We start from the raw sequence: 16,446 nt of genomic DNA on the forward strand, positions 1-16,446 counted from the left end.
CAATTGAAAGAGACAAATCTTAAATAAGATAGTTAAATTTTCGAAAAAATATTTGATTTTTGTACAAGATAAATTACGAAAAACATATAATAATTAATATTTCAACCGACAAAAAATAGCTTTTAACAAAAATTGTAATAGTTGATATTTCAGCCAATGCAACATTTTTACCAAAAGATATAGATTCTAAGAACAAAATGACGAATTATTAACAAAAGAGTTCATAATTTAAAATAGAACAATTTTTTCCTCAAGAGAGAAAAAGATTTCAACCAAACTGTTGAATTATCCCCAAAATAGTCAATTTTTATGTAAATACAAACTTCTCAAAAGAAAATAATGTAATTATTAACCAAAAAGATGGATTTTCAACTGATAAAATGAAATACTAACAAAGCAGTTTAACTTTTAATCAAGTAGTTAAATATTCAATAAATAAATATTTTTATTTGCTAAAAAAGATGAACTTATAACAAAATTTATCTAATTTTTAACCGAAGAGATACATTTTCATCTAGAATTCCAACCGAGTATATGATCTTTTAACCAAAAAGGTCAAATTACACAAAACGACAAACCTTTTAATAAAATACATGCATTTTATGCCAGAAAGTGCAGTTTTTAACCTAGAAGATCAACTTTAGATCAAAAAGTTGTATTTCAAACTAAAAATGGTAATATATGTCAATTACATTCTCAGATATTTTACCTGGTCGACACTCACTAACATCAATTAATAAAAATTAAATAGTTAAATTTCCAGTGGAAAAAATTGACTTTCAACGAAAAAAAAGATTTTTAACAAAATGGCTCAAATTGCAACCAAATTGTTGAATTTTTACTGAAAATGATCACTATCAGGCGAATAATAAAATAAAAATATTTTAGACAACCACAAAAAATTTCAAAAAAAAAATGAATGGAATTTGGTCAAAAGTGGATTAGTTCAATTTTTGATTAAATTAAGTAATTTGAACCCAAGAAAATAACGTCTTTTGATTAAATAGTCCGACTTTAAAGAAAATAGACAAATTTATATACCTAAGGACATGAATTGTGAACCAAAAATCTAATAGTAGACATTTCAATTGAAAATAATCCAACAAAAAAGTTGGATTTTCTTATTGAGTTTTAATAATTCACTTGAAATAAAATAGAAACAAGAAGAAAAATGAAAAGTTTCTCGAAATCAGGGGAAAAGTTCGTTTATTCAATGAAGGGAAAAGAAAGGAATCACGACAAGAGTATCAAGGCTCTACTCAGATGCTTTTCTTGTAGAATTAGATCACAAATTTTAATTCTTTCAAGCATTCCAAGAAATTCGAATTCACATTTATATTTTTCTTGTGTTATAAAAAAATCCAGCGTTGAGCTCTCCCCCTTCATCACAAATCGTCACTCAACATGCCCCCCTTCCAGCCCCTCCTGAAATTCTAACTCAGTTTTCGAACGGCCTCTATAAACTTCTCAAACAGTTATTGAAACGGTCTTCTTTTCCCTTGTTAGGAAAAAAGATGTCGATTTTTTCTGCAAAGGATCCTTCAAGAAGGGTACAAAGGATTTTGCGCTTTTTGGTTCTTTCCATACGCCTCCATATTTTCGTACTCATGAGAAGATGGCATCAAACGGGTTTCATTATTCCGTGGGAGGAGGAATGTAGGTAAATACTAACGTTGCAGGCTTACCGGAAGCGAGAGCATGTTAAATACCTCGAGGCGTTCATCCGACCTCTTTTGGGGACGTATGTAACATATAAACGCTCCTACATTTGCATGCGAATCGCCGAGGAATCATGCCAGACCAGCGCACATACACATGCAAAGGCAGATACACAGTCGGCGGATGAACTTTCGAATGCCCTCGAAATCTCAGTCGTACTCGGTATCCAATATAGAACTTGGCTGCCTTTACAGCAGGTCACGTATCTAATCAAAAGTAATAAATATAAAATTATATCCTTCTGGTGCCAAACTTTGATTTGAGATATTATCCTTTATTGTTTTCGAAATGTCTTTCAACATTTTGGAGGACGAGGAGTGGAACTCATTTTTGGTTTTACTTTTTTGTATTTTCTTTGTAGTTTGCTGCACTCAAAAAAATGGTAAGTTGGAAAAACTATTTGATTAGTAAAATTAAGAAACGTTATTTTATTAGTTTGCTCAACAATTTCATTAATTCGAGTGACTATTCAATTAGTATCAGAAACTAATTGAATTTTTGTCCCAAATAATAAGATAACACTACCGCACTAATTCCAACTAATAATTTGCTTCACTGCTGATTTAAATTTTGCCATTTTTTTATCTTTCCATTCCATATATTTTTTTCAATTTTGAATCTTTAAATGATCAGGTAATTTCTGAAATCAAACATCACGGTCTGAGAAGACGGCCGGATACTAACTTCCATATATCACAACGCTGCTGAAGGCTGGTGACCTTCTCAGGATGAAAACAAAAACACAAACCCAAGACGATTCTCTCGGTTCCAGTTCTACATCCCTCCTCTCCCAACCCTCCCTTATTAACTGAAGTTGTTGGTGGGACTGACGTTAGAACTACTATCTCCACCATATGACGATTTGATACTTAACTTTGATATGATTTCGACTCTGAAAATAAACTTATTGCATAAAGGTGTTAGTTGGGCGTATAATCTAAACAATGAATAATACAAACTACAAAATAGCCTGGGAAAGGACTGGAACTTTTAATGACAAAAGGCATGCACACGGAAATTCCAAAGGTCATGTTTCAGGCGACGAATGGAGACTGGGTATTTGGAATGCTAGGGGAGTAAATGATCTCAAGCTAAAAGAATTGCGTGAAACTATGGACGTGAAGAAACTAGACATTTTATGTGTGTCTGAAACAAAGAAAAAGGGATGTGAAACCAAAGCCATGAAAAACGGTGTGTTGAAAGGCGGATTTCAAGTTTGGTCAGGAGTAGATTGTGAATCACATGGTAAACAAGGAGTAGGTCTGATTTTGAATGAAAGCGCAAAGCAGCATCTCGGAGACCATGGTTTCGTGTCTCCGAGACTGCTGTGGGCTAGAATGAAAGTAAGAATCAGAACACTATTTATCATAGCATGCTACGCGTTGTTTGATAGTGATCCTAGAGAAGTAAAAGACGCCTTCTGGGATACTTTAAATGACACAATAAACATTTGCGAACATGAGGAAAGAATAATTCTACTAGGAGACATGAACGGTTGGGTGGGCATCCAAAATCAGGATACAGAAAGTAATACAGAAATTTTGGGGATCCAAGAACAAACTATAACGGAGATAAATTAGTTGGTATATGCTTAGAAAGGGGTCTGTTTATTACAAATACTTGGATTAGGCATAAAATGATCCACATGTACACCTGGTCTAAAGAAAATAGCCGCAGTATAATTGACTTTGTTGTTGCGGATGAAACACTCAGGGAGTTAGTCAAAGATATAAGAGTCATGAGGGGTCCTGAATGCAATACTGATCATTACCTTCTGATCTCAAAAATTAACTTAGGTCGGGGATGGAGAAAAAAGAGAACCAAGAAAGCAAAACAAACGCGAATCAAAATTGAGAACCTAAAGAAACCGGATGTGGGAATAGGTTTCCAAAATAAGATAATCGAAAGCATAGATAGGGCAACATGGGAGGACCGTATAAAAAACAAAGGTATACAGGGGGCCTGGAAAAATATTATGGGATATCATTGTTAAGTGTGTGATTTAAGTGTGTGGTACCGCGATTGTAGGAAGAATGATTGGTGATGCGTGGTGGAATGATGAAATTCAGGCTGCCCAAAAAGCAAAAAGAGAAGCGTACAAGAGAACTTTGAACATCGCAGGTAAAAGGAAACAAAAGGATAGAAATTTTCAACATGAGAAATAGTAGGGGGGAAGTGGTGTATAATACAGACGGAATACTAGAGGCTTTCAGAGACTATTTTAGGAGGCAATTCGGAGATGAAGCTATAGGACACCACAACTGCGATGTTGAACACGACGCGATGGAAAACTCAATTGAGAAAGTCTGTGTCACTGAGGTTAGGGATATAATTAGGAACTTGAAAAACGGTAAGGCTGCCGGAGTAGACGGTATTAACGATGCTTAAACACGGTGGCGTGTGCATACCACATAGACTGTGCGAATTGATAAATTTATGTTTTGAGATGGGAGACGTCTCAGACGATTGAAAAAAAGCAATTATCGTACCAATATACACGAGAAAGGGAGATAAAAGCGAGTGCAATAATTACAGAGGGATTAACTTATTAAGCACCGTAAGTAAAATATATTCAAAAATACTTATTCGTAGGGTAATGAAAATAACAGAAGCAAGGATTTGCGAAGTCCAAAGTGGGTTTATGCCAGGAAGGTCATGTACGGATCAAATATTTAGCTTAAGGCAAATAACAGACAAAAGTTCAAGAGTAGGAAAAAAAGTTTTCTGTGCATTTGTTGACCTAGAAAAAGCTTTTGACAAGGTAGATAGAAGTAAACTTTGGGAAGTCCTGAAAGAGTATGGAGACAATGGATGGATCCTACAAGCTATAAAAACAATATATACAGGTAGCAAAGCGAGTGTAAGAGTGAATGGGAAACTGAGTGACTGTTTCGATATTATTCAAGGAGTTAGACAAGGATGCGTTATGTCTTCATGGTTATTTATATTATTTTAGGAATTAAGGTTATTATAGCAGAGTCTATCGAAGACTTACAAAGAATGTTGAATAAACTAGATGCAAGTATGAAGAGCATGGGCCTCAAAATTAACGAAAATAAAAAAAACTATGGTGTTCGAAAAAAACACTGAGAAAACACTATGCAATATTTTATTAAATGATGAGAGAATTGAACAAGTTGATAAGTTTGTATACCTTGGCAGCTTATTTACTAGGGACGGGAAGATAAATGAGGAATTAGATAGACGAATAAATGAAGGTAAGAAGGTTATTGGTAGAGCAGGTGCCCTTATCAGAAGTAAAAATATATCAAATAAAGCTAAAATGGCAATGCATAATTCTATATTTGTACCGACTGTACTATACGATAGCGAGACATGAACTTATCAAGAAAAAGATAAAAGTAAAATTAACGCAAATGACATGAGATTCATGCGCATAATATGCGGGAAAACCCTGATGGACAAAGTAAGTAACGAGATAATTCTAAAAGAATGTGGTGCAGAAGAGACGCTAGTAGACAGATGGGAAGGAAATCGGTTAAGATGGTTCGGACATGTTGAGAGAATACGAAATGAACGACTAACGAAACAAGTATATCAAGGTAAAGTAAATGGCAGAGTGCCCAGAGGTAGACCGCGAAAAGAATGGTTAGAATGTGTGAATGAGACCCTAGCTAGAAGAGACATAAGAAGTCACAGAAACACGAGAGCCTGCATGAAAAAATGCATGGACATAAAAGAAGCTAGAGAAATATGCCAGGACAGGAAAGTATGGCAGCAAATAGTTAATAAAAAGAGTGTCAGTAGAGTGAATGACGCGTGAAACAAATACCTTGGCTACGGATGGACCCAAGTGGGGAACCTTACATAACGACTTCGTGAAGTTCTTCGCTTGGGGTGATTGTTAGAGAGATTGATCAGCAACCTGGGTCGGAGCAGTGTTGCGGAACGAACGTGTTATTTACTTAAATAGCACGAGAATTCTGGATCAATCTGAAAAATCTCTATCCCATCCACACACTACTCCTTTCCCCTACCGAGTGAGTCACGCCTACCCCGAAAGGGAAATGGCTTAATGGTGTAATATTATTAATAATAAAAAAATTTTGATTTCCTGAAGTCTAAAAGTATTTTATTTAAAACTGTGGAAATCATTTTCTGTGTGTATTTTGAATCAGTCATCATTTTTCATTTTGCTAAAATTTTCAATTCTAAGATCTTAAATTCTTTTTATAATAGTTTATTGATTTTTCTACAATTTTCTGACACCCTTTATTAACAAAACCAGGAAATAGCTTCTTTGGGCCTATTTAGGTAACAGCTATTTTTAAATCTTTCAAAATTTCGATTTTATGACTATGAAGAGGATAATTACGTATTTTCGTGATTCATAATGGAAAACCTACATTTTTGTATTTAAAAAGAATATCAGTATATTTCCGTATTTCACTTCTTCAATCAGTAGATAATTTTGGCGGAATATTATCTAGTTTCACTCCTGAAACTTTATATTGTACAATACACTCTAATGTTTTTCATAATTTATATCGATAAATTACATTTATGGTTTGAAGCAATATATAAATCTATTGCCGGATTTCACTAACCCATGCAGTAGATATTCGTCAGATAGTTCGGAGGTGTAACTACTTAACTTTTAAAATGTAACTTTCACTCTATTTTTTTTATTAATTATATCGGCAAATTCGATTTTTCTATTTAAGCAATGTATAACTTTATTTTCATATTTCATCAATTCATTCAATAGAAAAATAGTCTGACTATTCTGGAGTGTTACCACTGAAAATTGTTAATGTATGTTCATTTTACCCTGAAATATATATAAATAGTAGAATAATTGAATAAATGTGTATTTCCGCTAAAATAACAATAATTGTGATGATTGAAATTTGTTTTTTATTTTTTTTAATAATAATTTTTTTTAGTCCTTACCGGTTTCTTTTCTTTCAAATTAAATTTGACCCATGTTCAACCTGTTTCGACATGATATTAAGTTTCAAATGCGATCAGCATTTGGTGAAAACTTTTTTAAGACACTTTATCTAAAATCATATGCAAAATATCTTGTTACACACCTGTCTTTAATTAGAAATTGAAAATAAAAATTCCTCAATAACATTATTATCATTATCTAAATATTGCAACCACTTCTATTGAGTAGAAAAAGATAGAGACCAAGAATTGAGTTCAATATTTTAAAGCTTTAAACTAAAAAAGATAAGCTTTCAAACAAAAATCAAATAGCCGAGTTTCCAGCGAATGACTAGTTTTTAACCAGAAAACAATGGTAAACGAAATCAACGAAAAAATATGACTCTTTAACCTGATAGTCGAATCCTGAATAAAATAAGTGAATTTTCGATCTCAACAGACGATATTTTTTGTTAGAAAAAAGCTGACTGTTGTAACGAATAAAAATACTGTTGAACATGAATGTTAATTTTCAATTAAAGAAGATGAGTTTTCAAAATTGTAGTTAAAATATGTACTTACAAAAGAAAAGTTTAAAACAAAAAATGCAACAGTCACATTTTTAGAACAAACGTTAATTTTCGAATTAAAATTAAACAAAAAAGATAAATTTTTGAACAATTTTTTGTAAGAAAACGAATGTTCAACGAAATAATTCAATTTTAAAGTAATTATTTTAATTATTTACTTAATAGTTTGAATGCGGCCAAAAATAGTTTAACAAAATAAATTCATTTTTAACCAGAAAAGCTGTTTTTCAATTTCAAATATAAATTTTCCATCTTAAATGAATTACTTACAATTTCAATTAGGCAAAATAATTTGTAAACTAAAAAGCTCAAAAGAATTACCTTTTACAAAAAAAAAAGAATTATCAACAGAATAAGTGAATTTTCAACCAAGTACTTAGCTTTTGATCTAAAAAAGTATGTATAAAGCTACATTAAAGTTAAACTTGCAGTAAATGAAAATTATTTTTAACTAAAAATAAATCGAATTTTTAACAAAATAGTAAGATTTTCAACCAAAGGGATAATTTTTCAAAACAAAAAAATAATTTTGAACTAATTATTGCAACTTCAAACTGAGCTGTTTAATTATTTAATTGTTATTGAAAAAGTAGGAAATAGTTTATGGACAGTTTCGAATCTATTACGGTTCATTAAAAGTATTTACATATTAGTTTCAAATATTTGTAACACATTTTTTATTGTTGGATTGATGGTTGCATAGAATTATACTTATGTGTTGCATTCGAGAAAAGAAAAGGGATGAGCTTCACTTTTGAATGTAATTTTGAGAAATCGTCACAAATTTTCACAAAAGGATGTGGTAAGTTGAAAATCACTAAAAATAAGTTTCATATTCAAACTTTCACATTTTACCTTTCACGTTATGTTTCTATTCTTGATTGCTAATTTTATACCTATAAATTAACTTCTATTTAAATCGCCAGCTTGACGTAAAACAATCTATTTTAGGTGATTCAGAGTGTCTGCAATATTATTAGAGGATTGATAAAGAATGTTTTAGCAATTCTTATCAAATAGTCAAGGCCTAGTGTAAGGACTAATTTATTAAAAAATGGTATTTAATATTATACCTAGTATTATTTTCTATATGTTAAAAATGAAGGTAAATACTATATTGCTATGACTTATGTAAAAAAAATACATTTTTCATTAAAAATATATACTAATCTATTCCATAATTTAACTACTCCAATCGGTAGGTATTTTTGGCTGACTGAAACAATTTATAAATAGATGCCGGGTGTCAGTAACCCATTTAGTATATATTCTTCTGACTATTCTCAGTCATCACTACCTAAAACTCAAAATGAAGAAATTAATGAAATTTTTTTCATGATTAATATCGACAAGTTAGATTTATTATTAACGCAGTATTCTGAATTAAATATAAATAATATAAAAATTTGGCATATGCACTTCCATGTCAGGATTCTATCTTTTATTAACAAAATTTTTACTATAAATAACAATCTTTATTTGAATTGACAGCTGGTCGTGTAATAAGTGATAGCAAGCGATTTACAGCAATTGTAAGTTTAGTGGATGATTTAAAAGAATATTCTAGAAATTTGAATCGTATAATCGAGGTTTAAGGCCATGTGATGTGTTAGACACGTGACCAAATTTCTACCTCACCGCCACTTTTTTTATTTTCTAACTTATTTTCACACAAAGCGCCACACCGAGTTTGAAATTTGGGATATTAAATAAAAACCGCTCAGAATGGTGGGTCTGGTCCTAAATTTTTATAATTATAAAAAAAATGTTTTTTGTGAATCATTTCTTTTGCTTTTTTCATAATTATCAAAACTTAGGACCAGACCCACCTTTCTTAGTACTTCCGATTTATAATCCCAAATTTTCAATTCGACTTGGCGCTTCGTGAGAAAGTAGGAAAATAAAAAAAAAACTGGCGATAACTTAGGAATCTGGTCACGTGACCCACTTGTCACATGGCCTTTATAGTGCGTATAATTTATTAATTTTTACTATTCCAGTCGTTATACATTTTGGCTGACTATTATGTGTTGTTACTACTTATTTTTAAAAATGTAAGATTCTCTATAATTTTTTTGGGATTTATATCTACAAAATACGTTTTTCATTAGAGCAATATATGAATCTATCGTAGGATTTTACTAATCCATTCAGTATATATTGGTCTGTTTATAATCAGCCATAACCACTTGCATTTTATACTGTAGCATTCACTCTAATTTTTGTCATGTTAAATATCGAGAAATTAAAGTTTTTTATTAAAAGAGTACGTAAATCTATTATCAGTAGTCAATAATTAATTCGGTAGATAGTGGCCATCCTATTATCAAGTGTAACTACTTTAATTTAGTGGGACGATGGTCGTGGGGCTAAAGCGTAGGCTTTGGACCCACTCCGTCGGCTTGCTTGTTCGATTCCCGCCTCGCACTCTGGAAGAGCCTCGGTGGCCCATGCGGTGAACACTAGCCTAGTAGCAAGGGAGTTGTTCATCTCCGGAGAGTCGTGGGACCGGTACCTCTAGAGAAAAAAGTTTTCTCTAAGTACTTAAAGCTGTTGCTCTTGGTGGTTAGGAACCCACCTTAAGCTATAGGTCTCCCTTCCATCAGCAAGTATATGTGTGGGGTTTGTGTAAAGGAATATAGAAGAAGGTACAAGCGAAATGTTAAACACTTAAGAGACACATTAGAAGCTTCCATTCCAACTACTTTAATTTTTAAGTGTAAAACTGATTCTAAATCAATTATGAACAATATATTAACTGCACATATCACCTTCCACATCTGGCTTCCATCTCTTATTGAAAATTTGAAAACTATCGATCATTTTTTATTTAAATTGCCAGCATGTCGTGAGAAAAACCATCTTCAGCGATTGCAAGTTCAATAGAGGATTGAAAAGAATGTTTTAGCAATTCGAATCGGATAGTCGAGGCTGAATGTTACGACTAATTTACGAAACATATAGCCAGATCGCTTGATCGTTGGTGAAATTTTGAATCGGCTGCTAAGCGACCGCCTTGTTCAAGATCACATTGGAGTGCCGTGTCAATATAAATGTAAATGTCATTGGGAACTACACGAACGCATACATTGAAAGTCCCAGGAGGACGATTGCACACGGAGAATATTGCAGATGGTCGTATGGGACATTCGCCGCAATTGAATTGCCCTACGGATTGGAACGTATAAATGCAGGTGGAGTCGGCACTTTATTTCACGTATACCTACATCGCTCGTAAATGATCACTCTTTCCAGTATGTCTATAACGCCAAAATATTTTATTAAAGACATGTACTTTAACTTGTACTTCAACTTGTCGGTTGTCTCGATTTTATATTCAGGCCAATAAATTATTTAAATAAAAATATCACTCCCTATAATACTAAAAAATGACTTTACCATAATAATTTGGAAAAACTTATTATTATTTTTTTGTTTAACTTTGCACTTTCTAAATAGGACCAAATAAAAAAATAATATAATTCAACCTTTTTTGACTTAAAGTTAATTATTTTTGGTTCAACATTTGACTGAGATATATTATTTGTTAAGAATACATCTCTTTTGGTTAAAAACTATACAGTTTGGTAGAAAATTTAACCTTTTTTAAATTCTATCCTTTTCAATTAAACACTGATTTTCCTAACTAAAAATATAATTAAAATTCCTTTTGCTGGAAATTGATCGCAGAGTTCATATTTTCTGCCTAAGAATTAAACTGATTGTTTAAGATTTGAAGATCGTGAAGAAAATTTAACTTTCATTTGAAGAATTATCGTTTTTGTAAAAAATTATATTATATTATAAAAATGTAATGATTTTGCTAAAAAGTAATATTTATTGATCAAAAATTCAACTTGTCGCTTAACATTAGTCTTCTCTGAAAAAAAATCATTCATTCAGATAAGAAATGTAACTACTTTGGTGCAAAAGTCATATTTCTTTGTAAAAAATGAACTTTTATGTTTAAAAGTATATTCTAGGCTTGAAAATACCACTTGCTTAAACAAAATTTTTATTTTTGGCCTAAACTTAGCTTATTTTTGTGAATGAAAATACTAATGATTGTTAAAAACTTAAAATTCATTTTTGCGCAGAAAATATTCACTGGGTTAAAATAATTGTTTAAACTAAGGGTTCTACTGATTTGTTGAAAAGGCGTTCTTGTTTGGTTCAATTTGGGTATTATTGATCAAAAAATTCAATTTGTTTTGATTGAAAGATGAAGAATTATATATTTCGGTGAAAAGTATTCTTTCTTTGTTTAAAAATTCAACTATTTGGCTAAAAGTTAAACCAATTTGTTAAAATTTGTTTTGATGAATATTCTTCTCTTTTCTTGAAGATTTAAAAATAAATAATAATAAATAATAAAAATTGAGTTCTATCTAAAACTTCACCTATTATATTTTTTGTCGAGAATTAATATTTTTTGTTCTAAAATTCAACTATTTGGTTAAAGTTGGAACACTTTTTGAAAAATTCATTTTCTTGGTTAATGATTCATCTCCTTGGTTAAAAATTTAACTATTTTGTCAATACTTAGTTTTTTTCTGAAGTTTTATTTTTTAACTGTAAATTTAACGTTTTCTCACGAATTGATACATTTTGTTCAAATTTCTTCTTTTTTTATCAAAAGAACCATTTATTATTTATAATTCAAGTCTTTTTTTTCAGATATTGCACTATCATATTTTCTGGTAAAAATTCATCCTTTTTTCCTCGAAGATTCATAATTTTTCGTAGAAATTTCATCTTTTTGGTAGCACATGGAACTGTCTGATTCAAAGAAAATCTGTTTTGATTCACGATTTAACTATTTGGTTACAAATTCGTATTTTTTGGTTGAGTTCAACCTTTTCTAAATTTTAAATTATAATCTTTTTGAATTGAAATATAAACCATTAAACTTTTCTAAAGAATACACCTTCTAGGACTAAAAATTTAACAATTTCAAAAACCAAAATGACCAAAATTTAAAGTTACAATTGATTTTGATTTAAGTATAAACTATTATATTTTTATTGATAATTCATTATTATTTTAAATTTAACTATTCGTTAAAAAATTTAAACAATGTATTCAAAATACATATATTTTGCTTGAATGTTCTACTTTTTTTGAAAACTTACCTATTCAGCCTATAATTAATCTGTTTCAGCTTAAAGGTCAAGTACTTTCTAAAAAAATACGACACTTTTTCTATAAAACTGAACTTATTTGCGGAAAATTCATCTGTCTTGTACAACAACTCTTCTGGTTAAAAGTTGAACTATTTCGTTGAAAATGCGATAAATTTCAGCTTGCAATCACAGGAATTTAATGCGATTTGTAGTGAGTTCAATGAAATGCCTAAATTAATATTCTCAAAAAAAATTTATTTCCCTATTTTCGTGAAAAATCACCCTGTTTCCTTTGTTTTGATATAATGTTAAACTGTGATGTCTGTAAAACCAAACAAATCCAATTTAAAATAGTTTCGCCATAAAAGTTGCTAATGCCGATAGTTACCTCACGGCAATCAATAATTATAAAAGACTCCATTTTTTAAAGTTAAAACAATATTTCAGAATTTCAAATAAAAATTCAATGCAAATTTAAACATGTAAAATTAAAAACCACAATGAATTTGTATATTTCGCACCTAAGGCAAAAATGTATTTTCTCTCAACAATCGAATAAAATTTATTCTCTCGATGTGTATTGGAACTAGAATTAATCCCAAACCGTGAAAACGTGCAAATGAACTTCAGCACTTTTATTGGGATTTTCGACAGCAATATGTTTCTCCTATCAGCCTAGGCATCCGTGATTCGAGTTTATTAATGCCGAGTGCAAAAACGTTATCTTTGAGTCAAAACATTGTTCCTGGTATAAAACCTACTAAAAACCGATACTCTTCCGCTCCTGCTGTTGTCATTGTTTTTATTTATGTATTTCATACTTTGCTATACGCGTAGACGGATGCAGTTATTAAAAATGGGTTTTCAGAATTTTTTCGCAGGGTAATTGTAAACTACTTTTTTTAGATTACTAATTTGTTTTTGCTCTTTTTTAGTGTCAAAATTCAGATTTTGACGTTTAAAAATGATTATTTTTCTCGTATTTTAAACTATTTTTAAAGTATCAAATTCTAATCTTCCTAATTTTTGAAAAATAATGTGAAAAATGTATTTTTTCTATATTTGAAAAGCTCATTAGTTACGTAAGGATGACTGCTGAAATTTTAGATCATATTTTTTTTTATCTATAAAATTTTCGTGACCACCTGCCCATTATCACGTTATGTTTTATATTCCTCAGTAATTAAATTCAGGATTTAAGGACAAAATAAAGATTTAAGTTTTCAAGGGATTTAATCAGATTTAAGGGGATTTTAAAAGTTTAGAACTTTTTCGAATGTTTCTAAAGGATTAAGAGGACTTTCACAGAGGTCAAATGGTTTTAAAAGATTTCAAGACTGAAGAAATTACCTAGTACAGTATCAGGGCGAATCTTCAATTTCCAACAATTTGACAAGATTAAGAAAGACTTAAGGAATTTGTATGGATTTTAAGAAATTAAAAATGATTTTTGCAGACTAAAAAGGATTTGAAGAAATTCTAAGAGGTTTTAAAAGATTTAAAGCGATTTGAAGGAATGCCAACGATTTTACGGTATTTCAAAAGATTTTGAAAAATTTATCGAATTTTATGAGATTCAAATATGTTACTGCACTATTAAAATAGCTGAATTTTTTATCCACGAATTTCAGGGCATTCTTCAATACTTGTAAAGATTCAAAAGAATTTTATTGGATTTGAAAATACTGTAAAGAACTTTTAAGGATTTCAGAAGATTTCACGGAATTTGAAAGACTATTCAGGGTTCTATGTTGTTTTTTTGTAATTCTAAGGGATTTCCAGGCAGCATGATCATTGTAAGGAGATTTCATGATATTGTGTCTGATATCGATTAAATTTCAAGAATTTCAAAAGAGTTTTTCAATATTACAAAAATGTAATTAATTAAAAACTTTTCAAAAGAATTTATGATTTTTCAAAAGATTACAAAAATTTCAAAGAAGTCCATGAGATTTCATGAAAGGTGTTGACATTACAACAGCCAAAACAAGTTTAAGTTAGCATCTTAAAAAAGTAATCAAAAAAAGCAAGCAACTTCAGAAATTCTATGGACTCCCTTCCTGGCAACGGTCACACCATTAGAATCTATCAATATTATACTAAGGCTGCGGGCCAGACAAACGTAGCGGTCCCAATTAATTAATTAACTAATTAGTTTGGAATATTCAAGGAATTCAAGATAATTGTATGATTGAAAGAACCAGTGAGCTGCCTCGTCCTAAGAGATCAATTATGTAGAAATGCTATTACTGACCGCTTCATCAAAGTCACTTTAAATCTTTTAAATTCAAGGATTCCTCGCGCTTTTCGTACTTTCTGCGCCTCCATTAGTTTCTCATTATTAGCCTGCTTACCTTATTATATTTTAAAGCAGCCTTATTAAAGTTCAGTATTTTTGGATTTTTTTTGGGGTAGATTTTATTACTTCGGGCGAGGTAGCTCTCACAATTAAGATTCAACTTCACGTCCTGTCAGTTTGTTCAATCTTACAATTGTATTTTGCTTCCCCGTCCTCAAGATCAATTATGCAGATGTTTGAAGTATTATCGATTCAATAGACTCTTGCTATATAGGCAAGAAAAATAGGCGACCGCCTATTTTTTAACCTTTATTTCCTGAAGCGATTCGATGATTGTTTGTGTAGTGAATTTCGTCCAATATGTTATCCCCTCATGGAGCTCATCAGAATCTTCCTGAGAGGGCCCTGCCAGTTTAAGTAGCCTATCTAAGCTGTTTTAATTTGCTCTGATAATTTTTCTCCAAACAGTGACGTCCAAACGGACTTTTTCTAGTGTTTCTTAAGCTTCTATAAGACGAGTATATACTAGGCCTAGGGTACTTATAGCGGCTCCTAGTTAAATTTGTGATGTAACCTGATTTTGGTCTCTTTTGATGCCAGTCTCCTATGAAGTACTTCACTTCTGGGTTTGCTACAGGAGATGTCTTTATGAAACAATTTTCTGCCACTGGATATTTATGGATTCATTATTTACCTCACTTTTTTTCTAGGCCTAATTAATTGATTTTCGCCCACACCTGAGCCAATACATTAATAGCACACAAAGCAAAGCGCAAAAAATTGTTGAATTTAAAAGATTTAAAATAACTGTGATGGAACGGTTAGTAATGGCATTACTGCATAATTGAACTAGAAGAGGAAGCAACAAAATACAAGTACGGTTCATAGGGAATTCAAGAAATTTAGAGTCGGAAAGGTTAAAGGGGTTTTTCCTGTTCCAGGTATTTAAAGTGATGAAAAAATTAAAAAATTATACTGACAAATGAAAATAAAAGAACATTGTAAGTTAAAATTCAAATATGTTTATTTGAAAAATATTAGTTTCGTATTATTAATTTAATTTTTCAGTACGGTGGGATCAATTTTGAATCTTTAAAAACCTTTCAAAAATCTTTACAAATTTTTGAATTATCTGTTATTCTTAAGTTTCTTAAATATTCTAAATCTACTGAATTCCTGAAGATGCTGAACTTTCGAAAGTTCTTGAATAATTTTAATGACCTGAATTTCTTGAGTATTTTGAATACCTTAAATGAATAAAATATTCTGAATTCCGTTGAATTCCCTAAATTTCTTCAAATATTTAAATTCCAAGAATCCTCTTGAATCCTGCATTTCTCTGAATTTCGGAATTTCTGTAAATTTTCTGATTATTTAGAATGTTCTGGATTCCCGAAATGTTGTAATTCTCTGAAAAACTTGAATTAACCAAATGCTTTGAAATTATCTGAATTTCTTCAATATTTTGAAATCTTCACTTTCTCTGAATTCTTTATAAAATTAAAATTCTTTCAATTTGTTGAATTCCATAAATGCTCTGAAATTCTCTAAAATCTTTGCATATCCTGAATTCATTTAATATTCGGAATTCCTTCGATACCCTGAATTCCTGGAATTCTCTGAATTCCTTAAATTCACTGAATTCTTTAAATTTTTTAGATTTGCGGAATTTTTGAAATTCCTGAAATTCTTCAGATTCCCTAAATCCCCTAAATTCGTAACAGTCTTAAAATTGTCGTAATTTCCTAAATTTCATGAACTTTTGGAATTTTCTGAAGTCCTGAAATACTTCATACCTCTGAATATTTAAATTCCTCAAATT

General features: G+C 30.8%; 1 protein-coding gene across 1 annotated transcript in view; it reads left to right on the forward strand.

Annotated features, from left to right (window-relative positions):
• Positions 1 to 16,446, forward strand: part of LOC117170965 (lachesin-like) — a 266,217-nt gene that overhangs the window by 99,694 nt on the left and 150,077 nt on the right. The gene's annotated exons all lie outside the window — the stretch shown is intronic.

Source organism: Belonocnema kinseyi, chromosome 4 (assembly GCF_010883055.1).
Source record: "Belonocnema kinseyi isolate 2016_QV_RU_SX_M_011 chromosome 4, B_treatae_v1, whole genome shotgun sequence".
Lineage (NCBI taxonomy): Eukaryota > Metazoa > Arthropoda > Insecta > Hymenoptera > Cynipidae > Belonocnema > Belonocnema kinseyi.